Source organism: Gracilinanus agilis, chromosome 2 (assembly GCF_016433145.1).
Source record: "Gracilinanus agilis isolate LMUSP501 chromosome 2, AgileGrace, whole genome shotgun sequence".
Classification (NCBI taxonomy): Eukaryota; Metazoa; Chordata; class Mammalia; order Didelphimorphia; family Didelphidae; genus Gracilinanus; species Gracilinanus agilis.
Window position 1 is genome coordinate 543,732,589 of NC_058131.1, and position 17,788 is coordinate 543,750,376.

General features: G+C 36.8%; 1 pseudogene; it reads left to right on the plus strand.

Moving 5' to 3' along the window:
- The window catches only part of LOC123234101, an 84,230-nt pseudogene that overhangs the window by 12,736 nt on the left and 53,706 nt on the right, over positions 1 to 17,788 (plus strand).

Below are 17,788 nucleotides of genomic sequence, written 5' to 3' on the forward strand. Positions count from 1 at the left end.
CAGTGTCCTTTTTTTCTGATGTTTATTCTATCTAGTTGCTCAACTACTTAGCCTTATATTCGTCCATCAAACTTGTTTATCTTGCCATGTGTCTTTATAATGCTCTTCTTCTTACTTAAAATAGCACCCTCCAGAAATCATGATATCATCGCTGGTTGTAGAAATGAAACATGATTAAATGAATAGTGTGCTGAACTTGGAAACACGATAGCCTGGACTTCAAAACTTTTTTTCTGATGTTTATTCTATCTAGTTGCTCAACTACTTAGCCTTATATTAGTCCATCAAACTTGTTTATCTTGCCATGTGTCTTTATAATGCTCTACTTCTTACTTAAAATAGCACCCTCCAGAAATCATGTATTGTCCTAGGGGAATTAATACATTCAATTTTGCCCTGAACTTTCTTGATTGTTGAGTACAAAATCACTTGTCCACTATTTCTAGTCAACTCCAGACCAAAACATACTTCCCTAGAACCAACCACCCAAAGAAGTTCCATGTGCTTTCCTTCCACTTATATACCACACCCTCTTTCAGCCTCTTTCTTTGGGCATGGTAATCAATCAATACCTCTATTGCTTCAACAAAGGCCATGTCAGTTGGTTACCATAGAGCTTCATTTACCACCCCTAGGGACCTCCCAGATAAAAATTTACCCTTACTTTTATATTCATATCCTCAGGGATTACACAGTAGACACTTAATAACTTATTTTGTACTCATGCAAATTGTATAAATATGAGCAAGTTAACTTATCTCCATAAATCTCAATTTCCTCATCTACAAAATGAAATAATTTAAGGTCCTGAAGCTCAAGTTATGCTTTGCAAACTTTAAAATGTTATGCTAATGTCAGTCATTTTTGATGGTCATAAATATCATAAACTCATAGATTTAGAATTAGAAGGAACCTTATAATTCATATAATCTAATTCTCTGGTTTTTCTGATTAAAAAAAAAAAACAGGCCTAGAAAAGTTAACTGACTTGTCTAAGATTATACAAAGCAATGAGTAAGGATTCTATCCTAAGTCCTCTGACTCCAAATTCACCACTTTTCACTGTATCATGAAATTTATTTTTTAAAATTTATTGATTGATTTAGAATATTTTCCATGGTTACATGATTCATGTTCTCTCCCTCCCCTCTCCCAGAGCTGACAAACAATTCCACTGGGTTATACATGTATTATTGCTCAAAACCTAGTTCCATATTATTCATATTTGTAATAGAGTGATCGTATTAAATCCAAAAGCCCCAATCATATAACTGTAGAATATCACATCACATGAATTTAAGGGTAAAATGAAATATTACCTAGTTCAAGTAGAGGCTAATTCAAGATCTGGGATTGTAGGCCAATGATTATTGTCATAGGTTGGTGTGGAATGGGTAGACATTGATAACTCAAGAGAAATAGGTATTGACACAAATGCTTTTCCCAATGTTCTTCCTTATATGGTTCTATTAGAAGGGATTTTTGAGAAATTCATTGTAGTACCAAGATCACAGGGTTATTGACTAAGCATGTATATAAAAGCATTTTGAAGGATAGCCAATGAGGGATAATTTACTTCCTGCTTTAGAACTTTGTACTTGGACATTCTCTCTTGATAACAAAATTTACATTTAAAGAATATCTTTAAAAGTTGGCCTGCGTCTGCCTCCTGGCTCCTTTATTATTAAAGCCCTGGCATCCACTGAAGAAGAGAAGCCTTTTCAGGGCATTACAATGAACTGTTCCAGATGTGACCAATTTAGATCTGAAATGCTCAAATTAGTCATGAACTAATTCTGTGAAAAATGTCAATGTGAGCCTGTGTACAATTACATTCTTAGCAAAAGGCAAAAGAGTTATCTATGGGCCCATTTGTCCACTACCAACATTATCATTACTATTCTTTTAGTTCCAGAACCATGCAGGGGCTCATGCCAAGCTCAGAGAAGGTTGGTTGACTTCACTATCTTCCCCACTTAAAGTTATTAAGTCCTGTTCAATTTTTCCTTTATAATGTCTCTTGCATTAATCTCTTACCATTTTCACTGCCATTGCAGAAAATGTGCACAATTGCAATAGCCCCTAAATGGTCTTCCTGCTTCCACCTTCTCCCCTTCAAACCCAGCACTGCTAATAACAATAGCCAACATCTATATATAGCATTCACTGTGTGCCAGGCACTGTGCAAGTGCTTTACAATTATTATCTCATTGGGAGGGAAGTGCTAATATTATCCCTATTTCACAGATGAGGAAACTGAGAGAAATAGAGGTTAAGTGACTTGCTCAAGATCACGGAACTAATAAATGTCTCAAGTTAAATTTCAATTCAAGTCTTTCCAACTCTAAGTCCAGGACTTACCACTTAGCACGGTTATATCACTCCTCCCATCAAAAACTTTCAAAGATTTGCCACAGAATATAGAACAAAGTTCAAATGCACATTTGTTAGGTATGCAATAGGGGGGACTTTTTTCTTCAGATAGAGTCTAGATTTCAGGAGGACCAATTTCAGTGTGTGCTTCTTTAGTATTTTCCTTTACTACTGAGGCCAATTTTTTCCCTTCATATCACTCTTGAAGTCCAGAGAGAAAGGATAGGACTTGGAAGTTCAGCCCAGAAGAGATGAAAAACTCCAGAATGAAATTCTAAATGGAAGCAATTTTGAAAAAAATGAAAAAGGAGTTGTTCTAAGAGATCGATGGGGATGTACAGGTTGCTCTCCATGGTCTCCACATCAGCCTCTTTAGGCAACTTCTTCTACCAACTTAGATTTTTTAAAAGAGTCCAGAAGATAGAAATGAGGACAGGTAACAGAAGATAAATACAAAAATCTAGCATGGTCCTCCAAGGATAGGGTCAGGACTATCAAAACTCAAAATGAACTGAGGCTGCTGAAGAAAGCTGAGGACAGCCAAAGGACTTTTGGGGGTGGCTAGCTAGGTTGGAGAAGAGAGGTGGATCAAAGAAAGGCCAGTAATGCTGTTGAGGGTAAATGGAATGATGAGTGTTGAAGATGAAGAGAAGGCAGAGTTGCACAATTTATTTAATTTCTGTTTTCTCTGCCAAGGAGAGTGATCATTTGACTCGAAAATGATGGAACAAAAAATGGCCAACAGGGTGTTTATACCAAAGATAAGAAATGAAGTGTTATGAGAACATTCAACTGCTTTTGATGAATTCAAATCATCAGGTTCAGATGAATGACATCACAGAGTACTGAATGAACTGGCAGATGTGATTCATTAACAAAGCAATCTGGAAAGCATTGTCTAGTGGTTAGAAGCAGCTAGGTGGTATAGTAAATAATGCATTAGTCCTGAAGTCAGGAAGACCTGAGTTTGAATGCTGCCTCAGACATTAACTAGCTGTGTGACCTTGACCAAGTCATATAACCTTTGTTTAGGTTCAGTTCCCTCAACTGTAAAATGGGAAAAATAAGAGCACCAACCTTCCAGATTTATTCCAAGGACAAAATAATATGATATTTGCAAAGGGCTCAGCATAATGCCTGGTCCATAGTAAGCACTATTTAAATGCTAACTATTGTTAATAGTGTAATGCTAAGGATCCATACTTAGTTCATGTGCTGTTTCTTAGAGAACTTAAGGATCATAGATTTAGAGGTGGAATGAATTGCAATTTTATAGATAAGGAAACTCAAGCCAGAGGGGTTAAGTTGATAATAAAGATTACATAGATAACAAATAGTAGAACTAGCATTTAGCATTCCTAGCTGTACAGGGAGTCTCTCATTCCACTCCGGGATTTCTATGCTACTCCAGGTTTCAATGTGGAAGTATGAAATAGTCTTAGTGCAAGTCTCCATCCAATGAAGAATATATTCACAAATCAGGAAAATCACCGGAAAATTTTTTTAAAAACCAGAATATTTCATTGGGCCATAAGAAAACATAACTCACAGCAAGCCCTATTCAATAAAACTGTTCTTTAACTCTCATCCGCCAGTAAAAAGCAACTCCCATCTCCTCCATAGGCTCTGAGGATTGGTTCTGGAGTCAGAGGACCTGGGTTCAAATCTTATCTCTGACACTTACTACCTTTGGAACCATTTGTTCCAAGAGTCACTTAACTTCTATGATCTTTAGTTTCTTCATCTGCAATATGGAAGTTATGAACTAGATACACTCTGACCTTCCTCCCAGTTCTAGAGTTTTGCCCCTTTGAGTTTGTGCCAATGGGGAAAAAGGAACAAAAAGGGTGGAGGAGGTTCTGGGAATTTGTCTTGTAATCTCATGCTCTCAAAATGCTGAAGTGACAAAAAGAAGTCTTGAATAGCTATTAGAATAGCTCTGCGAACCTTTGACTTCAATGTGGTCACCAGATAAGGATGTGCTTTCACTGCTTCAGAGTCCCCAGTGCTGGAGGCTCATTCATTCAATCTTTAGTCCTTCTCAGAGCCCCACCTCAGTAACACCAAAAAGGGTTCTAGGTAGTGCTCCTTAATTCTTCTTTTGAAGGGGTCTCTAGCTCTGAATCTTTCTTAGGTTAGAGATTTTCCTTTTATCTCCTCTCTGTATCTGCATTTTTTTTTAAGACTGCTGATTCCAACTTTGGTGTCTATTTTTCACTCAGCTCTCACCTGTGGCTCCAAGAAGCGGTGGCATGCACAACGGCTACATCCCACCTTACCAGGTTGAGAGTAGCCAACAGACTTCAAACCCCAAAGTTGGTGAATTAGTGGGGTGTCTACCCCAAGTATGTGAAGACTTCCCCCAGCAGAATGGGTAGAGAGAATAATTTGTTCCAAGGCCCGTGAAGGAAGCTAAAACAAGTGCCAAGGAGAGCTTAAAGCTTGGTCAGACATGAAACATGCCAAAGTCATCCACTGCATCCCAGGCCAACGCCAGTCATTCTCACTTTTGTCTTGCCACTGGACTTTGGATGACTCTGGAAGAGAAAATGAGATTAATGACTTCATACAATTCTTCTTCATTTAAATCCAATTCACTTAAGAGTCAAAATGTGAACCAGTGATGTCATTGGTTCTCTTCAAATGAAAGATGAACAATAAATCTATTTTCTGTATCAGGGAAGGGAAGAGAATAAGCATTTAGTAAGTGCCTACTGCATACCAGATGATATACTAAATGTTTTACAAATATGATCCCTCTTATCACCTTGCAACAACAACCCTATGAGGCTGGTGCTATTATCTTCATTTTAAAGTTGAGGAAACTGAAGCACACAGAAGTTAAGTGACTTTCCCATGGTCACCCAGTTCATGTTTAAAGCAGCATTTGAACTTATGACTTCCTGATTTCAGGCCCTACTCTCTTGTATTACCTAGCTGCTTCTAGTGCCATCATTGTGGAATATTGTGCTCCCTTCTTAGCACCACATTTTGTTAAGGGAATTGTTAAACTAGAGAGGATCCAAACTACGGTAGTTTGGTAGATGGTAGAGGAGCTCAAAATCAGGCCATAAACAGTGCAGATGGAATTAATTGGATGGAATTTAGCCTGGAGAATAGGAGACTTAGGGAGAATCCTGATAGCCATCTTAAAGTATTTGAAGGATTTTCACATGAAAGAGGGCTTAAACCAATTCTGCAAAGCCTCACCAGTTCCTTATCACTTCTAGGATAAGGTATACATTTCTCTGTCTTTCAAAGTCTTTCATAACCTGGATCCTTCCCATTTTTCCCAGACTTCTTAAATGTTAGGATCTGATAACACTGGCTTCTTTACTGTTTCTGCATCTCCAACCTCAGGCATTTAACTAGCTGCCCCCATGCCTAGAATTCTTTTCCTCCTAATTTCTGTCTTTTGCCCTCTCTGGCTTCCTTCAAGTCCTAACTAAAATTCCACCTTCTACAAGAAATCTTTCTATCCTCCTTAATAAACTAGTGTCTTCCCTCTGTGGATTAACTCCAATTTTGTCCTGTGTATATCATCTTTGTATGAAGTTACTCACATGTGGTCTCCCCCCATAGACTGGGAACTCTTTGACAGCAGGGACATTTTGGTTTTGTTTTTTGTACGGGTTTTTTTGTTTTGTTTTGTTTTTGCCTTTCTTTGTATCCTTAGTATTTAGTTTCATGCTTGGCACATAGTAGGCATTTAGTAAATGCTTGCTGACTGACCTCAGGAGGCAACTAGAAACAATAGAAGTTGCAAAGAGGCAAATCTGAACTTTTTAAAATTTTTGTTCAGTCACTTTTTAATCATTTCCAACTTATCATGACCCCATTTGAGGTTTTGTTGGCAAAGACATTGGAATGGTTTGCCACAGGCCTTCCAAAGTAGAATGGACTCCCTCAGAGAGAGTGGGTTCCCTCTCATTGCAGGTTTTCCAACAAAGGCTGGCTGATCATTTATCTTGTAAGTTTTAAAGGATTCTCTTCTAATTCTAAGGTATATGATCCTAGGATCCTCAGCCTGGAATCCAAGGTCTTCCATTGCCTGGCTTCCATCCAACTTGTGCAAGACTTAGAGCTAAAAGTGACTTTAGAGATTATAAATTCCAATGCACTCGATTTTTTTTTTTTACAAGTCTTTCCCAAGATCACATGTATAATATGTGACAGAGCTGGGATTTAAAGTGATAATACCTTCTTGAAATTTTTAACAGCTTTTTGCCAGGACCTTTTCCTTCCCTTTGCATTATAATTATGTGTATATAAATCCCTTACATCTCATCAAATTGCAAGTTTCTCAGTGAAATGGACTGTGGATCTATCATAGGAAATACATCCTCTTCTTGGGACTGAGCTTTGATACCTGTTCATAAATACTCCGGAGAGCTGATTGTAAATTTTCGAGTGTGAGCATTTACGACAATGCCAGAATTTACCAGAATATTTGCCAGAAATTGGTAAATGCTACAAATCAAAACCTGATTTATTTTTTTTATTGTTAAGGAAGTGAGGCAGAAAAAGTTAAAAAAGCAGATTAGATTTAAAAGTGTGGCCATTTTTACTCAGGAAAAGCCAATTGTTAACCATTCACTGGCATACTGCTTCCTTTACTCCCAGCATCCAGTAAAGTTTCTTATACAAAGTAGAGACTTAATATATGTTTGTTGAACCAAATCATTACACTTGTAGTCTGTAAGTAAAAGGTAGTGGCTGAGCTTCATAGTCTATGCAAAATGTCAAAATTGTCAATCTATTTTTTTCCTAGCCTGAATCCCAGAGTTGATATTTTCACAGGATGAAAAGTTCTTCTGGAATCTTCAGACACTTACTGGCAGTGTGTCCCTGGGCAAGTCATTTAACCCTGTTGGCTCCATTTTCCTCATCTTTAAAATGAACTAAAGAAGGAAGTAGCAAACTACTCTAGTATCTTTACCACAAGAACCCAAATGGGATCATGAAGAGTTGGACATGCCTGAAAAAAAACAAATCATTCCTAAGAGAGGCAGCAAGATAGGATTAAGGAAGACCTGGATTCAAGTCTTACTCCTGACATATACTAGCAGTATGATCCTGATCATTAAGCTTCACTCTCTAATACTATAAATGACAGAGGGAGAGGAAGTTCTTCACCAGAAGCTGCCTCCAATGATATAGCCAAATATCCAATTTTAAAAATCACAGATGTCTAACTGATTTATTTATTTATATATAAAAGAATTACTATTCCTCTCTTAATTCACTATATCATTGTTCCATTACTAACTTCTCATAACAGGAATATCCCAGAGCAGTGATTCTTAACCTGAAGGGAAATTTGACGTCTTTATTTCAACATCATAATTTCCATGGTAGTTTATGTATTTTATTTTATGTATTTAAAAGCATTATTCAGGAAAGGGGCCAATAGGGTTCACTGGACTGTCCAATGAGTTCATTTCATCCCCCCTCCAACACACACACAAAAAAAGATTTAGAACCCAGTGTTTGAATGGCTGAACAAGTTGTGATATATGCTTATAATGGAATGCTCTTGGGCCATAAGAAGTGACAAAGTGATCACAAAAAATCTGGAAAGACTTACACAAAGTGTTACAAAGTAAAGTGAGCAGAATCAGGAGAATATTGTACATAGTATCAACAATAATATATGATGCTCAACTCTGAATGACTTAACTGTTATCAACAAGGCAAAGATCCAGGGCTACTCCAAGGGGCTGATGATGAAAAAGGATATCTATCACCATAGAAGGAACAAATGAAGTCAGAATGCAGGACAAAACATACCTACCATTCTTCACTTTATTTCTTCTGTTAATTTTTCACTAGTCTAAGTATTATGTGTCTTATTTCATAATATGATAACCATGGAAATATGTATTAATGATAGAATATGTACATCCTATATCAAATTACCTGATTTTTTTGGAGGGGGGAAAGAGGTTAAGGGGGAAATAAGAGACGGATTTTTGGACATGGCAAATGGGAGGATTTGTTTTTCTTAGATAAGCATATTTATGTAAGAGGGAAAATTATGAGACTGGCCATAAATCAATAATTTTATTAAATCAAAAGTAGTAGGGAAAAAAGATGAAAAAATAAGAAAGAGATATATAAGTACTTTTCTCTCTGCTCCATTTAGCTTACTATTCTGTGGCCGCCATTAGAGCCCCCTAGCCATGCTCACAGGGAAGTCATACCAGCAATAAACAAGAAAGAGAAAAATCCACTCTTGCCTCAGTTTATTGAACTTTTTCTCTGCCCACTAACCCTCACACATCACAACTGTGGCTTTCTATTTTGCCTGTGCCACCCAGGGCAGGGGTGGGAGGGGGTGTCAGTCCATCCACCCTGCCTCTGCCTTGTGATCTCTGGCCTCTATTGATGCCTCTTCCCAGCTGCCTGTTTTATCCTTGTGACTCAATCTACTCATTGATTTCCTTCACTCAATCCTCACCTCTGAATCAAGTTCAGGCTCACACTAGTTATGCGACTTCAGAAAGGGGGGTAGGGTAAATTTTGTTCACGTATTTCTTATAATTTCTTCTATATTTATAACAAATCCTGTATTATGCTATTGTTATGTTACATATTTTACCAGTTATATATTTAAGATATAAAAATAAATGGTACCAAAAAAGATTAGTCATGACAAAATGGTATGTGAATTCAGTAACACTTTTAAATGAAAATGAATTTTATTAATGCCAATAGCATCTACAAATATTTAAAAATAATAATGCACATTTGTAAAAAGTATCATTTATCCGCCATATAGAAAGTATGTTTTATTGTTGTTATGAATTGCATTGCTGATTTTAGTAGAGCTAGATAAAGATTAAAATTTAAAAAAAGCAAAAACCCTCCAAAACCCTGGTCTGTAGTGTAGTAGTTCATGCTATATAAGAAGGAACTTAGAAGAAAGGTACATAATAATATGGTAGGTAGGCTGGAGAGGTCAGAGGACGAATATTATTGCAAGAATACAAAGAAAGACTCGATAGTATATTGTAGGATATGTAATTTCATGTAAGAATATACATGCAAACATAAAATTCATATCTATATATTTAAAAATAAAAATAAATCAATTGTAGTCTAAGTTTTTGTTTTTCTTCTTTGGTGCTCTTTCGGAAACTAGCTATATCATCTTGCTAGACTTGTAGAAAGGAAAAAAGATCACTAAGAAATGGGACTTTAAAATGTGTGTTTAAATGCAAGATATCCTCTCCAATTATCATATTTTTACATTTTATAATAATTGTTTCTAGATACCTTTGTCTTGGAAGTTTAATTCAATATGATTAATAAGGCCAATGCCTTCTTTTAAAAAAGAAAACTTAATGAATTTTAAAACCTTAAATCTGCATCCCAGCAACCAGTTTTAAATGGAAATATCTAAGGTATTCCTATATAAAGGCAAAAGACCAAAGTTCTTATAAAGCATAAACAATATTGCCATCAATGAAATCTTATATAACTGATGATATTGAATTGCTTCTTTCAGGTTGTAAATGTTTACAGTTAGAGCTTTTGAAAGCATCATTTCAAATCGTTCTTGCCCTCACTGCCAAAAAATGTATAAATTCTATACTTCAAATCTATTTGGTTACTAAGCTTTTTTGTTGAGTGTGTTTACTACTTTGAAATCAGAGATTTAGAGCTGAGAGGGAACTTTAGGATCATCCACTCCCACTCTCTTATTTTAAAACTGAGGAACTTGAATCATAGAGCTTAAATGGCTTAACCAAAGTCATCTAAAACTAGGTTTAGAATTCATATCCTCTGGTTCTCCATCATTTTTTCCATTGTACCACAATCACCCAAGGGGTTAGGATCTAAAGACCTACCAGGACCCTAAACCAAATTTTAGTTGAGGAAAAGACTCATAACAATGAGTTATACCTATCAGATTGGCAAAGATGACAAAAGAAGAAAAAGACAACTGTTGGAGGAAGGGACTTTAGAATACAGGCAGACTGTCCCTTGTTGTGGAGTTGTGAATTGTTCCGGCCATTCTGAGAAGAATTTGCAGCTGTGCTTCAAAAGTTACTAAACTATATGTACATATCTTTTGATCTAGCAAGGCCACTACTAGGCTTATATCTTGCCCCACTTTCCCCCCAAAAAAGAGCAAGAAAAAGGATCTACGTGTTCAAAAATATTTATAATAGTGTTTTTTGGAGTTCCTCTAAATTGGAAATCATGGAGCTGCCAACCCATTAGAGAATGGCTAAACAAAGGGGTCTAAATATGATGTAATATTATTGTACCAGAAGAAAGGACAAAATGAACAGTTTCAGGGGAAACTGGGAAGACCTCTATGAATAGATGAAAGTAAAGTAAGCAGAATTATGAGGGCACTTTATACCATGACAACAACATTATAAAGAAAAACAACTTTGAAAAACTTCAGAATTTTGATCACTTCAGTAATAAACCACAAATCCAAAGGACTGAAAATTAAGCATGTCATTCAATTCCTGCCACAGAAGTGATGGACTTAACGTGTGGAATGAAACACATATTTTTGGACATGACCAGGGTAGGAATTTGTTTTCCTGGGCTTTGTATATTTGTTTTGAGGTTTTTCTTTTCTTTTCTTTTTTATTGTCCAGTGGATGGATGTGAGAGGATGAGGTAATAAATAGTTGTGATCATTTTTAAAAGGGAACTAGAAAGAAATTTCTTTGAAAATGGTCATAATTATCATACTATTGAGCAATAATTGTTATGAATCCTTAGTGTAACATTTAATGTGCTAATTCCTTATAGTAGGATTAAGGACAGGTAGAACCAAAAGCCCTCCAGACCTGGTAGCATCCTGGATAAAGTCCTAGACCTGGAACTAGGGAGACTAGAATTCAAATCTAACCTCAGACGGCTGTCTTTATTGAAGGAACAGCACAAATTAAGAAATGTGCTATAGAATTGAAAAGGTTGAAAAATCTATAGCGATGGTTTTCAACTCTTTTGGTTCACACATTCCTATTAATAAAACATTTTTGAACATGTACTCCCTAATAGATATTTATGAATCGTGCATATTTATTACTGTATTAATATATTAAAACACATGGAATAATAAAAATTTGAAAGTATGGGCTAACCATGAAGTAAATAGTATTTTTAAATATCATATTTATTAATGGTACAAAATATTAACAAATAGTTTAAGTGAGAGCAATGTGGCTGAATATGCTTCATTATTTTTGAAAAATCTCCAGGGATAGATTTTACAGGAGTTAGTAGGTTTTTAAATAATATTTGTTTAATGGTCATTAATTTTCCAATTAATTTGATCAATATAGCTAAGTAAGCAAGTAGGAATGTTATTTGTACCGATAGAATGTAAGTTCTTTTGGGAGAAGGACTTTCATTTTTGCTTTTGTGTCAACAGCACCTGGTTTAGTGAGTGACACATTGGAGGTACTTAATATTAAATGCATTTTGATTTTTTCCAATTATTATTTAAGGGGTTAGCTTAGTGTATTTTTAAAATAACATTTTATTTTTCCCCAATTTCATATAAAAATAATTTTAACATTGATTTTTTTAAAAATCTGAAGTTCCACATGGGTCGGGGTGGACATGATTGAGGGTGTAGACTCGAAACTACCACACCAATGCAACTACCAACGATTTGGAAATAGGTCTTGATCAAGGACACATGACAAAACTAGTGGAAATGTGCATTGGCCATGGGTGGGGGGAGTGCGGGGGGTGAAGGGGAAAGTAGGAGCATGAATCATGTAACCATGTTAAAAATGAATATTAATAAATGTTTAAAAAAATAAAATAAAAAAATCTGAAGTTCCAAATTCTCTCCCTCTTTTCTACCCTCCTCTTTTATTCCCTCTCCCCTCCCCAACGTCATGAGCAATTTGTTCGAGATTTTACTTGTGCAATCAAAGCAAAGTATATTGAAGTACTTTAAAAGAAGTCATTTTTAATACACCTGCAACTCAGGTGCACACAGAAGAACTTTTTGTTTTTAAGGATCTGAAAACACCAGGAAGAAATAACATGCTGAGATTCAAGAAGCACAGAATTTTGGAGTTGGTAGAGACCAGTGGTCATCTCCGTCCAATCCGTATATGAAAAAGAGTTTTCTCTAATCACTCCCTACCATTTCCTCCTGTGCTCTATGGCAGAGGTTCTTAACTTTTTTTTTTTTTCCCATGGGGCCATCTAATAATCTGATGAAGTCTGTAGACCCTTTCTCAGAATAACGTTTTAAATGAATAAAGTAAAATACATAGGACCAATAAAGAAACAAATTATGTTAAATACAGTTATAGTTTTTTTTAAAGTCATGTACCCCAAGTTAAGAAACCTTAAGCTAGATGAAGAGGTGATTATTCTCTTTATCAACTCCATTTCTTCTACTTATGTCTTTGATCCTATTTCCTCTTGTCTCCTCTAGAAGTTAACTCCCTGGATTACATTCTCTCTTATCTTCAAGATTTCTTTTCTTATTGCTGTTCCCTAGCAATAATCTCCTTAAAACCATTATTGAGGATTTCCAAGCACCTGTTCTACTTCTAATAAAAAGCCCCATGCTAGTGTTATAACTGAAGTTTAACACATCTTTTCCATACCCAGTGGAGAGATGAACACTGAGCATTGAACGTTAAGAATAAAAAATTCTTAAAGTTGAAAGAGATCTCAGATATCATCTTGTCCAACTTCCTGCCTAATGTGTCAGTCACCATTCTATGATGTTCCTAAGGACTGGTAGACTCTCCAGGAATAGGGAATTTATTGCTTCCCATCATATTACATTTTCTTTATGGGCAATTTCAGCGGTTAAGACCATTTTTGGTTATATTGAGCCAAAATCAACCTCTATAATTTCCATTCATTCATTTTATTTGTCCCTTTTTGAACCAAGTGGTTCGAAATCTAACCTTCAATTACAATTTCAGAAATTTGAAGGCAGTAGTCATTTCCCCTTTTCTTAGAGACATAATTAACAATTTTGACACCTAGGTCAAGAGGTAAGCAAATCTAAACGAAACTTGGGCAAGCAATATAAATCTTGTACTCTCAACTTCTACTCTAAACTTTTTGATTTATGATTTGAAAATAGCATAAGAAATAGTTCCATTGAATGGGAAGGAAAATTAATTATTACAGTGTCTTCACAACTGAAGGAAGGTATTGGTTAAATTTTTTTCAGTCTCTAAATTTTGGTGTCTTGGTCTACCCACCCTAGTTCATAACTTTAGTGGAAAGGATGTCCAAGGTCATCTCGTTCAAATCCCTCATTTGACAGATGAGGAAACTCAAACTCAAGCACTATAACAAGTGACTTGCCTAAGGTCATATAGCTCTGATTTATCTGTTCAAGACCGTTTCCCTAGTTCCTCAATCAATCCTTATTAGACATGATTTTAAGTCTCCACCTGAATAAAGAGGTCTTCTTTATTCTAAATTCTAAATTTAATTCTAAAGCTGCCAAAAAGAAACTTATCACTGAAGTTGTATTCTTAGTCGTAAAGCATAGGAAAAAAGTCTCTTATAGATATCTTCTTTGAAAGTATATTCTTGGGTTCCCAAGTGTTGGAATCTGTTATAATTTAGCAGCTGCTACAAAACAGCTGTAGCTACATGCCTTGACTTTTCAACTTTCTAGCCAAAACAGATAAAGGGAGGCTTTGGGGAAATGCTGGTCCAAAGAGCAACTAAGTACTGTGGAGGCAGCAATAGGGAGGAAAGGCAAAATGTCAGAATTCTTGGATGACACTGAAGAGTGATTGGCCAGCTGGAGGATGGTGATGGGTTACAGAGCCTTTCACCTTTAGGTCACTGTATGCCTACTCAGCCTGTAGCATATGAAGACTGAAACAGCTGTCAGCTGAGTAGTGCCTATGTGAATGAATTGCTTTTGTCTTTGTGGGGCGGGCGGGGGGGGGGGGGGGGGGTGTCTGTTTATCTGTTTACCAGAAAAAGTTATGCAAGCTTAGAGTTCTGAAGGCGCCCTTGAATTGGCAGGAAGCCTTGTCTTTGGTCAGACAAAGAGAAGCCACCAAGAACAGGGAGTCTAATAATGGAGAGAAGTGTGTGGGGGGCGGGGAGGAAGGGTGGTCTTTGTTGGCAGCAGTCTTCTGGATCTTTCTAATGTTCCCTCCACAACAGAGGATGGACATAGCCAGAAAACGCCTTTGCTGGCTCCAGGAAACCTGCAGTGCTGGCTTATATGGGTCCAGACCACAGCACTTCAGAACTTCCTGCCAGCAACTACAGAAAAATACCTCCTTTGTGATCAGGGCTTACTGGTCATCTTGTTGTTCTAGGTGGGAAGGCCCAGCTACCCAATCCCATGCTGGATAATACTTCTCTTTACTTTTCTCTCCCCTAGTCCTGCATTGAGTCTTGCTGGCTCAGCCCAGCAACAATCGAAGTGGGCCAGTGATCACTAGCTCTCTGGCAATGCTTGGGTCAATGAAAAGTCACTTCCCTGGATGAATGGCCATATGGTGTTTCATAAAGCATTTGGAAGTTTTGCATATATGAACAAGGAAGGACTAACTTGCATAAACAATCTTCATTTTAAGGATGAAATAAATAAGCTAGTAAAGTTGGCATTCTAGTTCATATTTTCATCTCACCCTAAGAAGTACTCAAAAAATAGTTGCAGTTCCCATTCCCTGATATAGGAGTAATTCCCTTCAAAGGGGGAAATGCCGTTCTGCTTCTTGTATTCACCTTACCATCTCCCACCTGGCACTGTTATGCTTTGCTCCTTCTGAACCTCTTTGCACATCTTACTGAGGAGTCGAAGAGCATTTATATAGCCTTTACTATATATTGGGCATCATGCTAAACTCTGTGGGTATGCAGCAAGGCAAAGACATCACCTCTGTGGTCCTGGAGCCCACATATTAATGAAGAGACAATATGGAAATGCCAAGATACACAAAAGATAGAGAAGCGTCAATGGATGGTCATTCCAGAGAGAAAGCACCAGGCAGGGTGGAGAGGGAAGAGGAGGAGGGATTGGGAGAGGTCTCCTACTCTGATTCTTCTGAATCTCTATAGAAGCCAACTCATGGAAGAGGCAATACCAGTGTTGGATGTGCCTAACGTATGCCTGTTAGCAGCCCTTAGTCTACCTGATGCTAGACAAAAATTTTCAGACAATTACAACTTCAGATTATTCCTTAAATAATAGTGTAGGGGGATGAATCCTTTGAATAAGAGAGATGAGAAGGCATCCCCTAAATATAAGACTACATCTTTAAAATGTGTTTTTGTGTTTTAAAAAACTCTTGTCTTAGAATCTATACTGTGTTTTGGTTCCAAGACAGAAGAGCAGGAAGGGCTAGGCCGGGGGTCGGCAACCTTTTTGGCCGTGAGAGCCATACAGTACTCACAGTGTGCACTCCTGTAACAGCACCTGAAAAAAAATTGACTTTATGGCTCCTGCAGAAAGAGCCATATCTTGGCCCTCAAAAGAGCCAGATATGGCTCGAGAGCCATATGTTGCTAACCCCTGGGCTAGGCAATGGTAGTTAAGAGGCTTGACCAGGATTACACAGCTAAGAAGTATCTGAAGCCACATTTGAACTCAGGATCTCCTGTCTCTAAGCCTGGTTCTCAGTCCATTGAACCACCTTACTTCCCCCTGCTTTTTTTTTTTTTCTTTAGTAAAAAGTTATATCTGGATATTCAGTGGAAAATAACAATAATTATAGCTCAAACTTTGGTTTTACTCATGCCAGATTTTGGGAGAGAAAAAAGTGCCACAACTTATATTTGGATCAATTTGGGAGGTCTGCTTAGTCAGACAGTCTTAAAGCAGGTTCAAGGATAATTTTGTGGCTTATTTTTTCATGGACTGGAAGTAGAGATCAAGGCTGTGTTGACATGGAATGAATGAGAAGTCTCAAGTATAAAATGGATGGTTTGAGACACAACCACAAAACTCCATTCAGCATTTTATTTCAGTTCTTAGTTATTTGTGTTGATTAAACTGACTGAACAGTTTTTCCTCTAATCATTTGACCATTATGACTATTTAATTCAGAATTTATATGCTTTATACACACACGTTCATGTTGTCTCTTCTATTAAAATGTAAGTTTCCTGAGGGCAGGGACCAATTCACTTTTGTCTTTGTATCTTCCCAACCTAGAATAGCTCCATCCTCATAATAAACACTTATAATAAATACTAATTGATTGACTTGTTAATAATAGGATTTGCATTATTTAGGGCTTGTGTTAAGTATTATATTTTATACTTGAAAGATGTTTTGTTGGATTTGTATGGTTTTTATTCTGTACTGAGAATTCCTTTGATAATTCATGTATTTATTAGACCGCCCCCCCCCCCCCAAATCAGTAAGGAGGCATTTATTAAGAAGCTATGATGTATCAGTATTGTGTTAAAAATCTCTTTGTCTCTGTCTCTGTCTCTGTCTCTCTCCCCAACCCTCTTCTCCTCTCTTTCTGTTTTTTGTTTTGAAGAGAGCTCCATTCAACAGATATCCTATTGGATATTAGCAAAAAGATCCTAGAAATATAAAAACACTAGCACTAAAGAGACTAGGAGAGGGGCCTTCAGAGGGCTTAGTGGATAAAGAGCTGGGCCTGGAGACCTTATAGGCCACATGGATGAACACTATTAGTGGTGGGACTGAGTAATGGTGACACAAGCAGCAGCTTCAGAAGCTCTCAAGCCAGAGTTGGTAATGGGAAATGGAACTGATCAGAAATAAATTACAAGGCACCCCTGTGCTAATACTGGATGTAGTACCAAATGCTGTTTGACAACTTCATTGCCTATATCCACTTCTGAGTCATAGCTTAAGGATGGAGAGAAGCAGTTTCTGTCAAAAGGGAAGATGAACAATGAAAAGCAAGATCATTTTTGGTCACAATGGTGAAGGGGCCATTCCTTTGTAAGGACAAGAATGAAGACCAGGAGAGCAGTGATCATATTTCTCCTCATATCATACCACTTTAGAAGCTCTTAAAACTTATCCAACCCCAAAACGAGTTTAAAGACTGAAGTGCAAAAAAAAGTCTGAAGCTTGAGAAAGGGCTTTTCCTCCCAGTCAATATGTTGGAAACAGAGACCAATTTTAATATGAAGTTCAAAATTTTTAAAATAGAGCAGGAAAATGATCAAACAACAAAAAAAGAACATGACTAAAAAAGGCTACTATGTTGACAGAAAAGATCAAGACAAAAAACTTAGAAGACAATGAAACCAAAATAGCTATAAGTATAGCCTCAAAGAAAACTGTGAATTGGACACAAGTCCAACAGGAATTCCTGGAAGAGCTAAAAATGAGTTTCAAAATAAAATAAAAGTGGTAGAGGAAAAATTAAACAAACAAATGAGAGTAAAAAATATGAAAAGACAATTAATAGCTTGGCAAAAGTAACATAAAAAATACTGA